Source organism: Schistocerca americana, chromosome 10 (assembly GCF_021461395.2).
Source record: "Schistocerca americana isolate TAMUIC-IGC-003095 chromosome 10, iqSchAmer2.1, whole genome shotgun sequence".
Lineage (NCBI taxonomy): Eukaryota > Metazoa > Arthropoda > Insecta > Orthoptera > Acrididae > Schistocerca > Schistocerca americana.
Genome location: NC_060128.1, coordinates 190,935,256 through 190,950,365, shown reverse-complemented (window position 1 = coordinate 190,950,365; position 15,110 = coordinate 190,935,256). Strand labels below are relative to the sequence as shown.

Here is a 15,110-nt window from a genome sequence, read left to right as displayed (position 1 = left end):
GGTCGTATGCGTGTTTGGCGCCGTGCAGGTGAGCGCCACAATCAGGACTGCATACGACCGAGGCACACAGGGCCAACACCCGGCATCATGGTGTGGGAAGCGATCTCCTACACTGGCCGTACACCACTGGTGATCGTCGAGGGGACACTGAATAGTGCACGGTACATCCAAACCGTCATCGAACCCATCGTTCTACCATTCCTAGACCGGCAAGGGAACTTGTTGTTCCAACAGGACAATGCACGTCCGCATGTATCCCGTGCCACCCAACGTGCTCTAGAAGGTGTAAGTCAACTACCCTGGCCAGCAAGATCTCCGGATCTGTCCCCCATTGAGCATGTTTGGGACTGGATGAAGCGTCGTCTCACGCGGTCTGCACGTCCAGCACGAACGCTGGTCCAACTGAGGCGCCAGGTGGAAATGGCATGGCAAGCCGTTCCACAGGACTACATCCAGCATCTCTACGATCGTCTCCATGGCAGAATAGCAGCCTGCATTGCTGCGAAAGGTGGATATACACTGTACTAGTGCCGACATTGTGCATGCTCTGTTGCCTGTGTCTATGTGCCTGTGGTTCTGTCAGTGTGATCATGTGATGTATCTGACCCCAGGAAGGTGTCAATAAAGTTTCCCCTTCCTGGGACAATGAATTCACGGTGTTCTTATTTCAATTTCCAGGAGTGTATGTCAAAACGCTGACTTTTTGGGATACGTACTAAAGATTTACACGCCATTTCTTCTCAACGATAACATGTCACAGCACCCCAGTTCTTTATTTCTTTTGATTCAGAGTGCCCTCTTCAACTTTTTTAGTTTCCTCCTTTTCTTTGTTATTCTGGTCACATTTTCTATGCTTTCAGCAGCTTTTCAGCTTCAGCAATATTTCGCTGTGGCGTAACAATTTCCTCATTTTCACGATTTACAACAACAGGCTTATATTGATTATCATAGAATTTATGGCTGCAATAAACGGTCTTCGTTTCTTGCATTTTACGATGTAAAATGGTTTAAATACGTAGCCCTAACAAGAACTTTACAATACGAATGCACTTGAAAAACATAAACCCAAGTAATCTACTTGTATGCAGAGAAAGACGGATTGCAATAATCCTTGCTCATAGTACAGTAGATATGTTCAAGGACACTGTAGAAACCAGTTGCTGTGGAAGTAGCGGCGCCAAAATTAAGTAACGAGACACTGTGCGCAAGATTTGCGTTTGACAGTGCTGTCACAGGGGCACACTGAGGGGACCATCAGCATTGGAAAGGCATTTAAAGACCAAAATGATGTGCTACACATAATGTATATATTTTTAGAATCAGGAAGAATCACAGAATTTTATAAAATAAGAAAAATTCCGTTTTTTGGGTCCTCATGTCATCCAGTTCCCCTTAATGTGCATCGGATAATCATCGTGATGGGCAATAATAAACATATACAGAAATTTAAAAATCTAACTCGATAATACAATATTTTAAAAAATCATTTCAGAGGGTTGCAGTGGACGACTGGACTTCGGGAATAAGAAGCAGCTCACACAGAAGTTGATAGGCGGGTCAGGAAGCTTAGACGCCCTCTACTGATCTCGGGAAATGTGTGTGTGTGTGTGTGTGAGTGTGTGTAGCATATGAGAGGGCTCCGTGGTCATAAGTAATGTATCAGTGGCGTCGCCGTTCGTTACGAGAACGGGCCACCACCCTGTTTAGAGTAGCACGCGCTTATGGAGAGTTAACTGCCGACGTGGTGCCTTCTGCTGGGAGTAATTAAGCGACAAGAAGTCGATAAGGAGCCGTGTTGGACCCGCGGCTGATGCACGACGCTCGTGGGGACTGAATGGTTCCCCAAAGGACCCAACTAGCAACGGTGTGACATAAGGCGACGGAAGCACAGCCGCTGTCATAACGCCCACTGCAGTCATGTGTCATGGCAGCTAAAGAGGTGAACGTATAAACAAGCAGACAGTGGTTAATGGCCCCCAGATCTGACGATAGCCGCTCACGCACGTCCCCTGGCAGGGCGGCTGCCCGCACGGCCAGCCTGTTGTGCGGAGGAAACGACTACCAGGCGGACCCACCAGCAGCAATGTACTTCCTGACGGAACTGGGCATCAGTCAATACGCTCTTACCCGATGACACGGACTGCGCAGACAGAGGTCTGTTCGTCCATGAGATGCAGACACATCGGCGTCGAGGTTGATGACGTATCCTTTGGCTTCAGGATGGCGTTCGGCACGGTTCGACACTGTCGTTTAGCGGAAAAAAAAGAGCTTACCGAATATGTAATTTGGGATTGGAATGAGAACTTCCTTGCACATAGAATTCAACATGGCGCTCTTAAGGGGTGGCGTTCATGAAAAACACACACTACGTAAAAGCTGCACCAAACCCACAATTTTGAGAATATGGCAATGAGATTTTATACCATGCTTTACATGAAACTTATGTATATAATCACACGCGCACACACGCGCACACACGCGCACACACGCGCACACACACGCACACACACGCACACACACAGGGTCGTCCGTTTGAACGTTTCAGCGCGAATATATGTGGAACAACTGTAGCTATTGAAAAACGACTTTCATGGGTATGAATGTAAGGCAGCGGCTCATAAGAGTAAATACTATGAAACATTCTAAAACGTAAGCAAACATTATTTCCAACACAAACTTATGTTTTTTAAATGGACACAGTGCGTTATTTCTTATGAAATCAATAACGTGAAAAATCACAACTTCCAACATGATGGATGTCAGTGCGGTTGAGGCGGTTTTGAATAGGATATTTCATGACAGGTGGATTGGTCGTCGAAGCACGTTCACCGGATCTGACGTCCCCGGATTTCTTTCTGTGGGGAAAGTTGAAGAATATTTGCTATCGTAATCCACCGACAACGCCTGACAACATGCGTCAGCGCATTGTCAGTGCATGTGCGAACATTACGGAAGGCGAACTACTCGCTGTTGAGAGGAATGTCGTTACACGTATTGCCAAATGCATTGAGGTTGACTGACATCATTTTGAGCATTTATTGCATTAATGTGGTATTTGCAGGTAATCACGCTGTAACAGCATGCGTTCTCAGAAACGATAAGTTCACAAAGGTACATGTATCATACTGGAACAACCGATACAAAATGTTCAAACGTACCTACGTTCTGTATTTTAATTTAAAATACATACCTGTTACCAACTGTTCATCTAAAATTGTGAGCTATATGTTTGTGACTATTACAGCGCCATCTATAACAAAGCGAAGAAAGTGGTCTAACTAAAACATTCAAATTTGTTTACGTACTACACGAATATGTAATAAAAATGGTGGTTCCTATTTAAAAACACGCAGTTGATATCCGTTTGACCTATGGCAGAGCCATCTAGAGGGCCAACCATAGCGCCATCTGGTTTCCCCTTCAAGCTAGACAAGTTTCGTTCTTCGTAGTTTTTTCGATTGAGGCGTATTATAAGTTACTCTAGAGATTTGTACAAAATTTTATCTGTTTAATCTTTTGTATATGGTAAGCTTCTCCGATGATATTTTTTGAATATGAGGCCTCACTTTGTTAAATCAATTAAAACCTAAAATATTTTCACTTCTTACAGTTTTCAATAAACAAATAAACTCACTGACGATGGGACAGAGGTGCTGAAAGTGTTGGGGTAAAAAGAGATAGCAGTGTGTTTGCAAAAAAGCGGAACCCATATGCTATAAGATTACATATATTTTGATACAGAGAGCAATTATTTAGTTCGTATGGAAATGGATCTGAGAATTTTAAATTTTTCTTTGAGAACGGAATTAAGTGCAGCAAAGTATCGGAAGTGTCAAATACGAGTTCAGATGATTCTGCTACGAGCAAAACAAGGCTTCGAGAGTGGTGTATGTAGGAGGATGCGGTGAGGAGGTTGAAGACGACGAGAGCCCTGAACGGCACAGCACTGCGGGGAGAAAGTGAAGGAAGTAACTGCGAACAGCCGTCGAGCCAGTCAGCGATGTCGACTACGATGCTGGAATATCAATTCGCCGATCGTACGAGAGTTTTTCTGACGCCTGGGGGTGTAGAGTGGGACTGCAAAATTATTTCAGAAATTTTAGGATTTCAAAGACAGTGATACGCGGAAATTGCTCGGAAGTCGCTAACTGTGTTAAAGACCGATCCGGAACTAGCGAAACATGTGAAGTCAGGAGAGAGGAAACGTGCGTTTGCGTACATGACGTTGACACTGGGTCTCAGTCGCTGCAGTGGGTCGCCTTAACTCCTAGAAATGCGGGACTTTTTTTCTTCAATTTTAACGCCATAGTGTACCGTCAGTTCTTGTCACGAGGTCCAATGATAGAGCAGGAGTACGAAAAAAAAAATCAAATGTGTGGCAGAGGAGTTTACGTCTATGGTTACACGATAACGGACCTACGTACACTTTGTTCCCTGGTCTGAATTTTTAGCTAAAAGTATCACAGTAATTACTTACCATATCCCACACTAAGCAGACAGAGCCACATGTGCCTTTTATTCCCGAAAATAAGTAAGATGTTAAAGGGCCGTTGCTTTACTCACACTTTTTTTTCAGTCATCAGTCTTCTCACTGGTGTGATGCTGCTCGCCGTGAATTTGTCTCCTGTGCCTTCCTCTTCATCTCAGAGTAGCACTAGCAACCTACGTCCTCAATTATTTGCTGGATGTATTCCAATCTCAATATTCCTCTACAGTTCTTTCCCTCTACATCTCCTCTAGTACATTTCCTGATCCCTTAACAGATACACTCTGTCAGTGTTTTCCACATATTCCCTTCCCCGCCGATTCTGTCAAGAACGCCCTCAGTCCATACTTTATCAGCCCACCCAATTTTCAACGATGTCCTCTGAGAAGGGTTTAATAATCCTGGGGTTCTGAGCAGTGTCGAATGTGGTCAGGAACATCGTCCTCTCGGTCATCGCACTACGAACTGTTGTTTTCGACACCGGATTGTGTCGAAATGAACTTCTCAAAGAAATCGTTCCTTTCATTGACGTCCTTTATGCCACCCTATGAGGCCTTTTCGTGTCTGTTCCAAGCGGCGGTGTGTCTCAAATGTTTTCATTTTCCACCCATAAGAAAACCGTCTGATTCCAACGCCACGCGATGCGGTATATACCATGGCAGACAAATCAAGAGAAGGAATAAAATGGGGATAAGCGTTCCCATCGTGTGGCAGTTGGCAGAACAGTGGTGAAGCCTGTTGTCAGTTGACCCACCTTCCAGCTCACATGAACGTCTGACCTGTAGCTATGTCAGCACCTGGAATTTGAAGAGTCCCCCAGCCATGGGGCGGGGTCGCAGGGTGGCACGCTTTTGCGCCATCGCAGCGGAAGGCTGTACGGACCTTCCAGAGAAATTTCAAAGTGCTACGTCATAATTGGAGGCGATTACGGGGTTTCGAAAAAGTGATCGTTCGATTGTGCTGGTCAGTGTAGATAAGGCCTCCGGCATTGGCAGGAGTTCCGTTATATCCCCGCGTTACGTAGTCTGTGACAGTCAGTCATTGATGCTGCACCCGGTAGGCCCTTGGTTCAATCGCATAACACGAGACCTATTCAACCTGTTTTGTTTTTCCTCCACAGAATTCGTCCCTAATAAAGAACCAGTGTATGAGACATTATACACACCGAAGGAAAAAAAATTGGCAACACAAAAAAAAATGGAATGGAGAGTAATGAAATTTCGGGAATACATTTCTCTAGGTAAGGTAGTTAATTGATTTGCGTTGCAAGATCCCAGCTCAATATAAGCGCAAGATATGCCACTGCAAAAAAAAAAAAAACCTTGGAGAAAAAGTTTTCTGACTAATTAGGATCCACTTCCATTTACAACAATGTGTGGCTCGGTGGTTGAGCGATTCAGTGCCGGAGTAGAGTTCGCTAAGACCGGTGTTACGTGTCTAGTCAGAACTACGTCTACATGATTACTCCGCAGTTCACACTCCAATGCTTGGTACAGTTTCACAGAACCACTTTCAGATTGTTTATGTCCCGTTCTGCTCCCAAACGGCGCGTTCCATTATTTTATTACGAAAGTGTTTCTCCTTATGTAGATGGGAGTCAACAAGACATTTTGTCATTCTAAGGACGAAGATGGTGATGGAAATTTAGTGAAAATACACTGGCAGAAAAAATCGCAACACCAAAGAGTAATCAACTTCATCATTATCAGTTATCTTCTATATTATCAGGTCCTTTGCCTCTCCATTTTCTGCGATCCATTGCTTCTTTCTTAAGGCTGCTGTATATTGTACCGTCCATCATGTCATCCAGTATATGGAATCTCTTCCTTCCTCGCTTCCTTTTCCCTTCTACATAACCTTCTAAAACTGTTTTTATCACTCCGTCATTCTTAATATATGCCCAATCCACTTTCTTTTTCTTCTCTTTATTACATCTAGTAACTGTCTTTTCTCCCCCACTTTTCTGAGTACCTCTTCATTTTGTACCTCTTCATTAACTTACAGTAATGACATTTGGACAATAAATTGGTCTAGGTGACATATTTAAGTGATTAACATTGAAAGATCACAGCTTAAAGTAACCGCGAAATAACGCATTGCAAATAGGAAATGCTGATACAGTAATAGCAGGTGTAACCGCCAGAATGTTGGATGCGAGAAAGCAAATGACATACTTGGTGTTGTACGGGTGTCGGATGCCCATTCCTCTACAGTTCTTTCCCTCTACATCTCCTCTGCCCATTCCACTAGGTCGGTCAATAGTTAAGTGGTTAATGCTGGTTCAATGACGCTGGAGTTGTCCTCCGGTGATGTCCCCTATGCGCTCGACTGGACACAGATCTGGCGATCGAGCAGGCCAAGGCAACATGTCGACACTGTAGAACATGTTGGGCTACAACAGCGGTATGTGGGCGAGCGTTATCCTGTTGGAAAACACCCCCAAGTATGCCGGTATGAATGGCAGCACAACAGATCGAATCAGTAGACTGACGTACATAATTGCAGTTAGGGTGCGTGGGATAACCAAGAGAGTGCTCCCAGTGCCACACGAAATCTAAACTCCAGACCCTTGTTCCAGGTGTACGACAAGTGCGTGTAGCACACAGACAGGTTGCCTGCAGGCCTTCAACTGGTTTCCTCCTAACCAACACACGTTCATCACTGGCACTGAGGCAGAACCAGCTTTCGTCAAGAGACACAAGGCCTCCACCCTCCCCTCCAATGAGCCCTCACTTGACACCACTGAAATCGCAAATGGCGATGGTGTGAGGCCAGTGGAGTGCAAGCGTCAGGGCGTCTGGCTTGGAGCTGTCCTCGAAGTAATCGATTTGTGACAGTTCGTTGTGTTACTGTGGTTCCAACTGCTGCTCAAACTGATGCTGCAGTACGGCGCGCCACTGCCATACACCCAACTCAACGGTCTTCCCTCATGTTACGTGGCGACCGTACTTTCTCGTGACCACCTCTGCTAGCAACCATGTACAGTGGCTACATTCCTGCCAAATCTTCCTCGAATATTGCAGAACAAACATCCAGCTCCTCGTAGCCCTATTACACAGCCCTATTACACAGCCCCATTCACACTGATTGGGATTTTTATAATGGAGTCTTTGTCGCCTTGAAGGTAACATCAACTTGCCATGTCCAATCTCAAAAATAATTAACGCTCACGACCATTACAGCGTGTGTTCAAGCAAACCTGATTTCCATCCTGATAGTGGCGTTACGCGACTAAAGTTCACGTCATTTATGACGGCGGCCGAGTTTAGGTTCGTTCTGCGCATGTGACGTCACAAAACAGTCAGCCAATGAACAGAGAACGACGTTGCTGGAGCTCGACTGCAGTACAGAGCACGGACGAGTGTCTTAAGTTTTAGAAACGTTCAGTCATGAATAAAGTAATAGAACAAAAGCAATGTCTTGACAGCAGACTTTTTTATAGAAAGTTTGGAAAAAGCATTCTTTATACCAATTGGTTCATATTCTATTAATTAATTAAACCAACAAGCAATAAGCCTCCTAATTCGGGCGATAGCAAGGAAAGGTGTTTGTATCATTCTCACTAACCGCCTTTTCGCAATAAAGAACAGCGGTAATTGTTTATTTCCTATTGTACTTCGACGATACGTGAGTAATTCAGTCATACCAACAATGTTTGTCGGTATTTTGCGTGAGTCTTTAAAGTCCTCCAGTAATTCAGTGAAATGATGAGCTGCATTAGGTGTTTGGATGGAAAGCGAAAGGTACTGAGTTCAAACCTTGATAGGTGATTAATATTTTCTTTATTTAAAACCAATATCGAAGTGTCTTACGTCATGAATTTTATTCGTTTGAATGTAATTTTTTGAAATTTCTAGTGGCAACTAAAATTGACCATACGGAAAGTATACGCTGTGGTCTTTTACCTCTGCAAACTCTTCAAAATTTCGCGCAATGGTTTATTACATTTAATGCAGCACAATAACTGCGTTGAATATCGAAACAAAATTAAGTCATTTGTGGGGGGAAGGTATCAGTGAAGATGATGTGAAAAAACAAATTTTTGGGCCAAATAGTTTTTGTGAACTCGAATGATAAGTGTGTCAAAGCAGTCGGAACACCATGTGTCTGCACAGGCGAGCAGTGCAGTGATGACAAAATCGCTCACAGCGCGGAATGCGGGGAGCACGTCTCTGTAGCAGCGAAAGGGTTAATGCAGCCGTGGTAAGCCACCACTTCATAAACCGCGCGCTCCCCCCTAAACGTAAGTTTGCGAACCTTCTCTTGGCAAGTGCAACTGGCAACGCAGCAATCTCCCGCGTCTGGGCGGGCATGCGCGAACCGCCAAGATAAAAGAATTGAACTATAGCGCTAAATATCAATAGGCATCTATCAGATGTAGGAACACACCGATCATGGACGACTCCTCCTTGGTGTTGTGGTTTTTCTCCTTGTCAGTGTATGACCTCCTTTATGCCATCAATCTTCTCTCTGTGTAGGCTACGCTCTAATGGTGAATCATAGGCCTCCTTGGTCCTGGAATTCCAGGCTAACCTCTCTGACCTCCTGGGATCCCGTTCGCAGGTGTTCTGTTTCACGTGGGAGACTTTCCGTGTCCGTGTCACCTCTACCTCCGCCTCTGACGATGCCTCCCGCATTAAGGGGGCTTTTCATCGCACAGATTCCCTGTCTCCCCCCCCCCCCCCCCTTTTTGAGTGCAGTGGGAGTGGCGTAGGAGGGTAATCCTGGCGCCGTTTAGCGGAGACGGACGCCCCATCGGCGTCGGCGCCCGCGTCGATTGCACCGGCGGCGTCGGGACGCCTCTAACCTGCCGTGGCGTTAATGGCCTCTCTTCCGCCGGCCGGCGCTAATCCACAGCGCGCCCACCTCCCCCAGTGTTCAAAGTGGGGGCGGCGTGGGCGGGCACCGCTGCGCTTTGACGCACCGCCGCCTCTCCTCGCACCCCCCCCCCACCCCCGCCAGCTTCCAAAGAGTGAAACTGACGAGAACACGGCAAGTGCCGTAACCCGATTTGTCAGAAACTTCACTCTGCGGAAGAGTGTTGAAAACAAGCGAACAAGTACAGGGCTATTACAAGTGATTGAAGCGATTTCATAAATTCACTGTAGCTCCATTCATTGACGTATGGTCACGAAACACTACAGATACGTAGAAAAACTCATAAAGTTTTGTTCGGCTGAAGCCGCACTTCAGGTTTCTGCCGTCAGAGCGCTCGAGAGCGCAGTGAGACAAAATGGCGACAGGAACCGAGAAAGCGTATGTCGTGCTTGAAATGCACTCACATCAGTCAGTCATAACAGTGCAACGACACTTCAGGACGAAGTTCAACAAAGATCCTCCAACTGCTAACTCCATTCGGCGATGGTATGCGCAGTTTAAAGCTTCTGGATGCCTCTGTGAGGGGAAAACCGATGGATCGGTCGTGGCGGAGATCACGATCAGCAATTCATGTCATGGCCTCCACACTCTCCCGACTTAACCACATGCGATTTCTTTCTGTGGGGTTATGTGAAAGATTCAGTGTTTAAACCTCCTCTACCAAGAAACGTGCCAGAACTGCGAGCTCGCATCAACGATGCTTTCGAATTCATTGATGGGGACATGCTGCGCCGAGTGTGGGAGGAACTTGATTATCGGCTTCATGTCTGCCGAATCACTAAAGGGGCACATATCGAACATTCGTGAATGCCTAAAAAAACTTTGAGTTTTTGTATGTGTGTGCAAAGCATTGTGAAAATATCTCAAATAATAAAGTTATTGTAGAGCTGTGAAATCGCTTCAATCATTTGTAATAACCCTGTATCTTGGCTGATTCGTGCGAGGGAGAATCAGAAAGTAACTCACAATATATTTTTTTCTATCCTGATATTGCAGCTGGAATATTGGAATTTCACGACGGTGTAGTTTGAGGCTTGCACTACAGACCCTATTTTGTTTCCATGTGCAGCTCGAGCGAGAGAAGCATTAACTACGAAACAAACATGGCGCAAATTTCACTGTCGTCGTCTTGTGAAGAGCAGCGAAGTGTACATCTACATCTACACTCCGCAAGCCACCTGTCGGTGTGTACTTTTAGCACCTCTATCGGTTCTCTCTTCTATTCCAGTCTCGTACTGTTCGTGGAAAGAAAGATTGTCGGTATGCCTCTGTGTGGGCTCTAATCTCTCTCTGATTTTATCCTCATGGTCTCTTCGCGAGATATACGTAGGAGGGAGCAATATACTGCTTGACTCTTCGATGAAGGTATGTTCTCGAAACTTCAACAAAGCCCGTGCCGAGCTACTGAGCGTCTCTCCTGCAGAGTCCTCCGCTGGAGTTCATCTACCATCTCCGTAACGCTTTCGCGATTACTAAATGACCCTGTAACAAAGCGCGCTGCTCTCCGTTGGATCTTCTCTCACACTTCTATCACCCCTATCTGGTACGGATTCCACACTGGTGAGCGATATTGAAGCAGTGGGCGAACGAGCGTACTGTAACCTACTTCCTTTGTTTTCGGATTGCATTTCCTTAGGATTCTTTTAATGAATCTCAGTCTGGCATCTGCTTTACCGACGATCAACTTTATATGATCATTCCATTTTAAATCACTCGTAATGCGTACTTCCAGATAATTTATGGAATTAACTGCATCCAGTTACTGACCTGCTACATTGGAGCTAAATGATAAAGGATCTGTCTTTCTATGTATTCGCAGCACATTACACTTGTCTACATTGAGATTGAATTGCAATTCCCTGCACCATGTGTCAATTCGCTGCAGATCCTCCTGCATTTCAGTACAATTTTCCATTGTTACAACCTCTCGATATACCACAGCATCATCCGCAAAAAGCCTCGGTGAACTTCCGATGTTATCCATAAGGTCATTTGTATATAATGCGAATAGCAACGGTCCTACGACACTCCCCTGCGGCACACCTGAAATCACTCTTACTTCGGAAGACTTCTACCCATTGAGAGTGACATGCTGCGTTCTGTTGTCTAGGAACTCTTCAATCCAATCACACAATTGGTCTGATTGTCCATATGCTCTTACTTTGTTCATTAGACGACTGTGGCGAACTGTATCGAATATGTAGTTAGATATTTGTGGCCCAAAGGGCACAAACGGAATGGAATTCATTGGGAGACGCGTGGCGGTTATGTGGACGACAGTAGGGGCCGTAGGAATGTCTCTGAGTGGTGTGAATTCTTGCAATAGCGCGTAGCTCTAGGCGGCAGGTAGCAACTGCAACCCCGTAGAATGTCGGAGTCACTGAGGCAGCAATTCTGAACAACCGGCGTTTGCTACTAACCTTATCGCAGCATTTCAACTTTTGCTATGGTCAGGTGTACTACACTGTTCATGATGCATTCAAATTTCGTGAAGTTAGTACCCGCTGGGAGGCCTAACAACCTGAAAGACAACCGGAAGGGCCAGCGAATGATAACGAGCTTGTATGACTTACCGCGTTACGCCGCGGAAGGGCACGACATTGTGAAAGGAATCATCGCTTCTGATGAGTCACGGGGGTACCACCACACGTCCGAAGCCAAGCAGGCCTCTGTGGGTTGGAAACATGATGGTTCTCCATTACGAAATAATTCGGAGTGGCTAAGTGTGCTATGAAAGTTCTTGTGACAGTCTTACGCAATATACGTGGTGTGTTATTGGTGGACTTTGCTGAACACCGGACCACTTTTAATGCTGCAGCCTGCATTAAACCTTTGATTAAGCTGCGTCGTGCCGCCCTTCGTGACAAACACCAAAATATTAATGCTGAAGCTGTCAAACTTCAGGACACTTCTCGTCCCCCCCCCCCCCCCCCTCATGTTGCAGCTCCTGTTCTTGAGAAAATCGCCAAATTTGGATGGCGGGGGAGGGGGGGAGACGACCCATACAGTCCTGATCTTGCACCATCCGACTTGAAACTGTTTGCCATGAAGAAATTCCTGCCGACCTACATTTTGAGACAGATACGGGCTTACCAATGCGTGTGCGACAAATGGTCTCTCTCTCGTGGCCATAAACACTCTGAGACAAAACAAAAACAAAAAAGGAAGGAATTCTCCGAATGCAAGGGAAATAGGTAGATGTAATGTACATGTAGAAACAAATCATTACAATTTCAGAAACATTGAACGATTTATTCAAGAGTAAAGCACTCGGCCTTCAGCCCACAAGTGGCCCATCGAGACCATCCGACCGCCGTGTCATCCTCAGCTGAGGGTGCAGATAGCAGGGACGTGTGGTCAGCATACTGCTCTCCCAGTCGTTATGATGGTTTTCTTTGACCGGAGCCGCTACTATTCGGTCGAGTAGCTCCTCAATTGGCATCACGAGGCTGAGTGCACCCCGAAAAATGGCAACAGCGCACGACGGCCCGGATGGTCACCCAGCCAAGTGCGGGCCACGCCCGACAGCGCTTAACTTCGGTGATCTGACGGGAACCGGTGTATCCACTGCGGCAAGGCCGTCGGCTGATTTATTCACAAATTCAGCAAGTCCAAAACGCGTTGGTCCACCTATGGCCCTTATCCAAGCAACTTATTCGGTTTCGTATTGATTGATAGAGTTGTTGGACGTACTCCTGAAGGATATCGTGCCAAAATCTCTCCAGTTGGCTAGTTACATAGTCAAGATCCCGAGTCGCTTGGTGGGCCCTGCCCAAAAGGCTCCGAAAGATATGTCGACCGACAGTGAAGTTGGTATGTCACCGCTATTCAGGGCTTCTCCAGACACGACTTCGACCTGGAATCTCATCGGCTGGAGTAGAATTGTTTCCAGTGACTAGTCCCGCTTCGAACTGAATCGTGTTGAGCAACGAATACATGTCTGAACAGCAGTGGGATGCTAACCTGGTTGTTGTCCGCCGTATGGCCCGACAACCGGGAGTGAAGGTGTGGGATACCACACTCTTCCACAGGTGGACTCCTTTGGTTGTCGTCCATGGCAACCTAACAGCACAGTGGGGCGTCGAAAATATCTAAGCCCCGGTTTGTTCCTGGGCTTGCATTTCAGGAAGATTATCCCCGTCCGCACATGGTGAGAAAGTTTCTACTATTTGTCTTCGTGCTCGGCCAGCGAGGTCGCCACATGTCTCACCAGTTGGAACGTTTGGAGCTCTGTGGGCAGGGCCTTCCAACCAGCTGGGGATTTTGACGATGTAGCGCACCACACATCAGCGTCATCAATGGGTTTTTTCTTTATTCTAAAATATGCAAGAATAGCATCGTTATAAACACAAACATTAATATATGTTTACTGTTTGGTTACAAATATTGCATTCTGTGGACAGTTTCATAATACCTTATTTACTGGAAGTCACAGCATGGTTTTTACGATGGTTGCCGCTATTTCTGATTTTTTTTTTTTTTTTTTTTTTTTTTTTTTCAGCTCCCTTGTTACCGTTTCTTCGTCATTCAGCATGTCATCTGCAACTGTATCAAGGGCTGTCATTAACAAATGTGAAAAAATGAACTTAATACGCCAGCGTTATAGTATTGGGAATTGCGGTAGTGTTGTGGACGCAGTTTTGGTGTACGCGAGGTTGTTACATAATTCGCGATGTATTCAGTATCGTTCAGCATACATAAATTGTTCAGGATGTTGAAGTATGAGCACAGTTCATCTTCTGTATTGTTTCCAAAAGAAAATCGGCAAAATCAATGCCCGGGCAGTATCATAATCATCAGGTAGTGTGTGGATACAATATTACCTGTCTCTTGCTTGTCATAGCGGCGAAACGTTGCAAGGCGATATTCGGTGGCCCCTTAGTACGCCGCTTCTGGGATTCCGTGAGGTACGGCGATCTCAGGTCGACTGTAGGTCGAGGATCGTATGCCGGTTTTTACGCGGTTTCCCACATTCCACTTGGTGCCTACTTGATTGGTACCCACGTCAAATCCGAGTTACGCATTTTGAAAGCACTTAGAAAACGTTGGCACACTGTCACATGGGATGGTAAAAGACAGGCAGTTGGGGTACACAACTTCCGTCCCGGAGGGTCGAACTTCTCGGACACATGTCTCTTTCGATCCTCAACGATTATTCTAATTCGGTATGCATTTACACGGGCGGATCGAAAGTCAACGACAGGTTCGGTTACGCTTTTGCACGTACAAGGGGACATGAGAATGGGCCGTGGTAAAACTTGCTGTTTTGAAGAGCGCGCCACAGCGCGTAGTGTGAAGCAGTCGCCCTCCGTTTCTGGCGGTGGCGCCGCTGTGGTAATCGCAGCTTTGACGTCTCCCTCTAGTGGGAAAGGGGAAAGGTTGCCTGTTCACCTGCATTTAAGGGGCGCTATGAGCTCGCCAGTCAGTCAGTCTAGGTGAGTCTGGAGTCAGTCTGGGGCCAGTCGCTCGTCCCCAGCTTGCTAGTCTGTCTCTCGTCCGAATTTGTGGCGCAGTGAGAGAACTCAACGAGTGGACGCCCTTTCCGGGGCTTAGTTCCTGCATCTGAGTCTGCGCGTTAGGCCACCAGTCTGCTCGAGTTTGCTCAGGCAACGGTCATTGACGGTTGGATCGATGGGTTGGTCGGTCACGCACTGAGACACAAGATGACTGGTCCGTCTTGAGCGTCGGCGCATGTGAGGTCGCCACGTGAGTCCAGTGGGCCGCGCCGTATAGTGAGGGGTAGTGG

At 46.3% G+C, this 15,110-nt stretch overlaps 1 protein-coding gene and 1 pseudogene across 1 annotated transcript in view; one reads left to right on the top strand and one right to left on the bottom strand.

The window, feature by feature from the left end:
- Positions 1-15,110, top strand: part of LOC124552377 (AF4/FMR2 family member lilli) — a 717,562-nt gene that overhangs the window by 158,762 nt on the left and 543,690 nt on the right. The gene's annotated exons all lie outside the window — the stretch shown is intronic.
- LOC124552841 lies at positions 12,833-12,950 on the bottom strand (annotated as a pseudogene).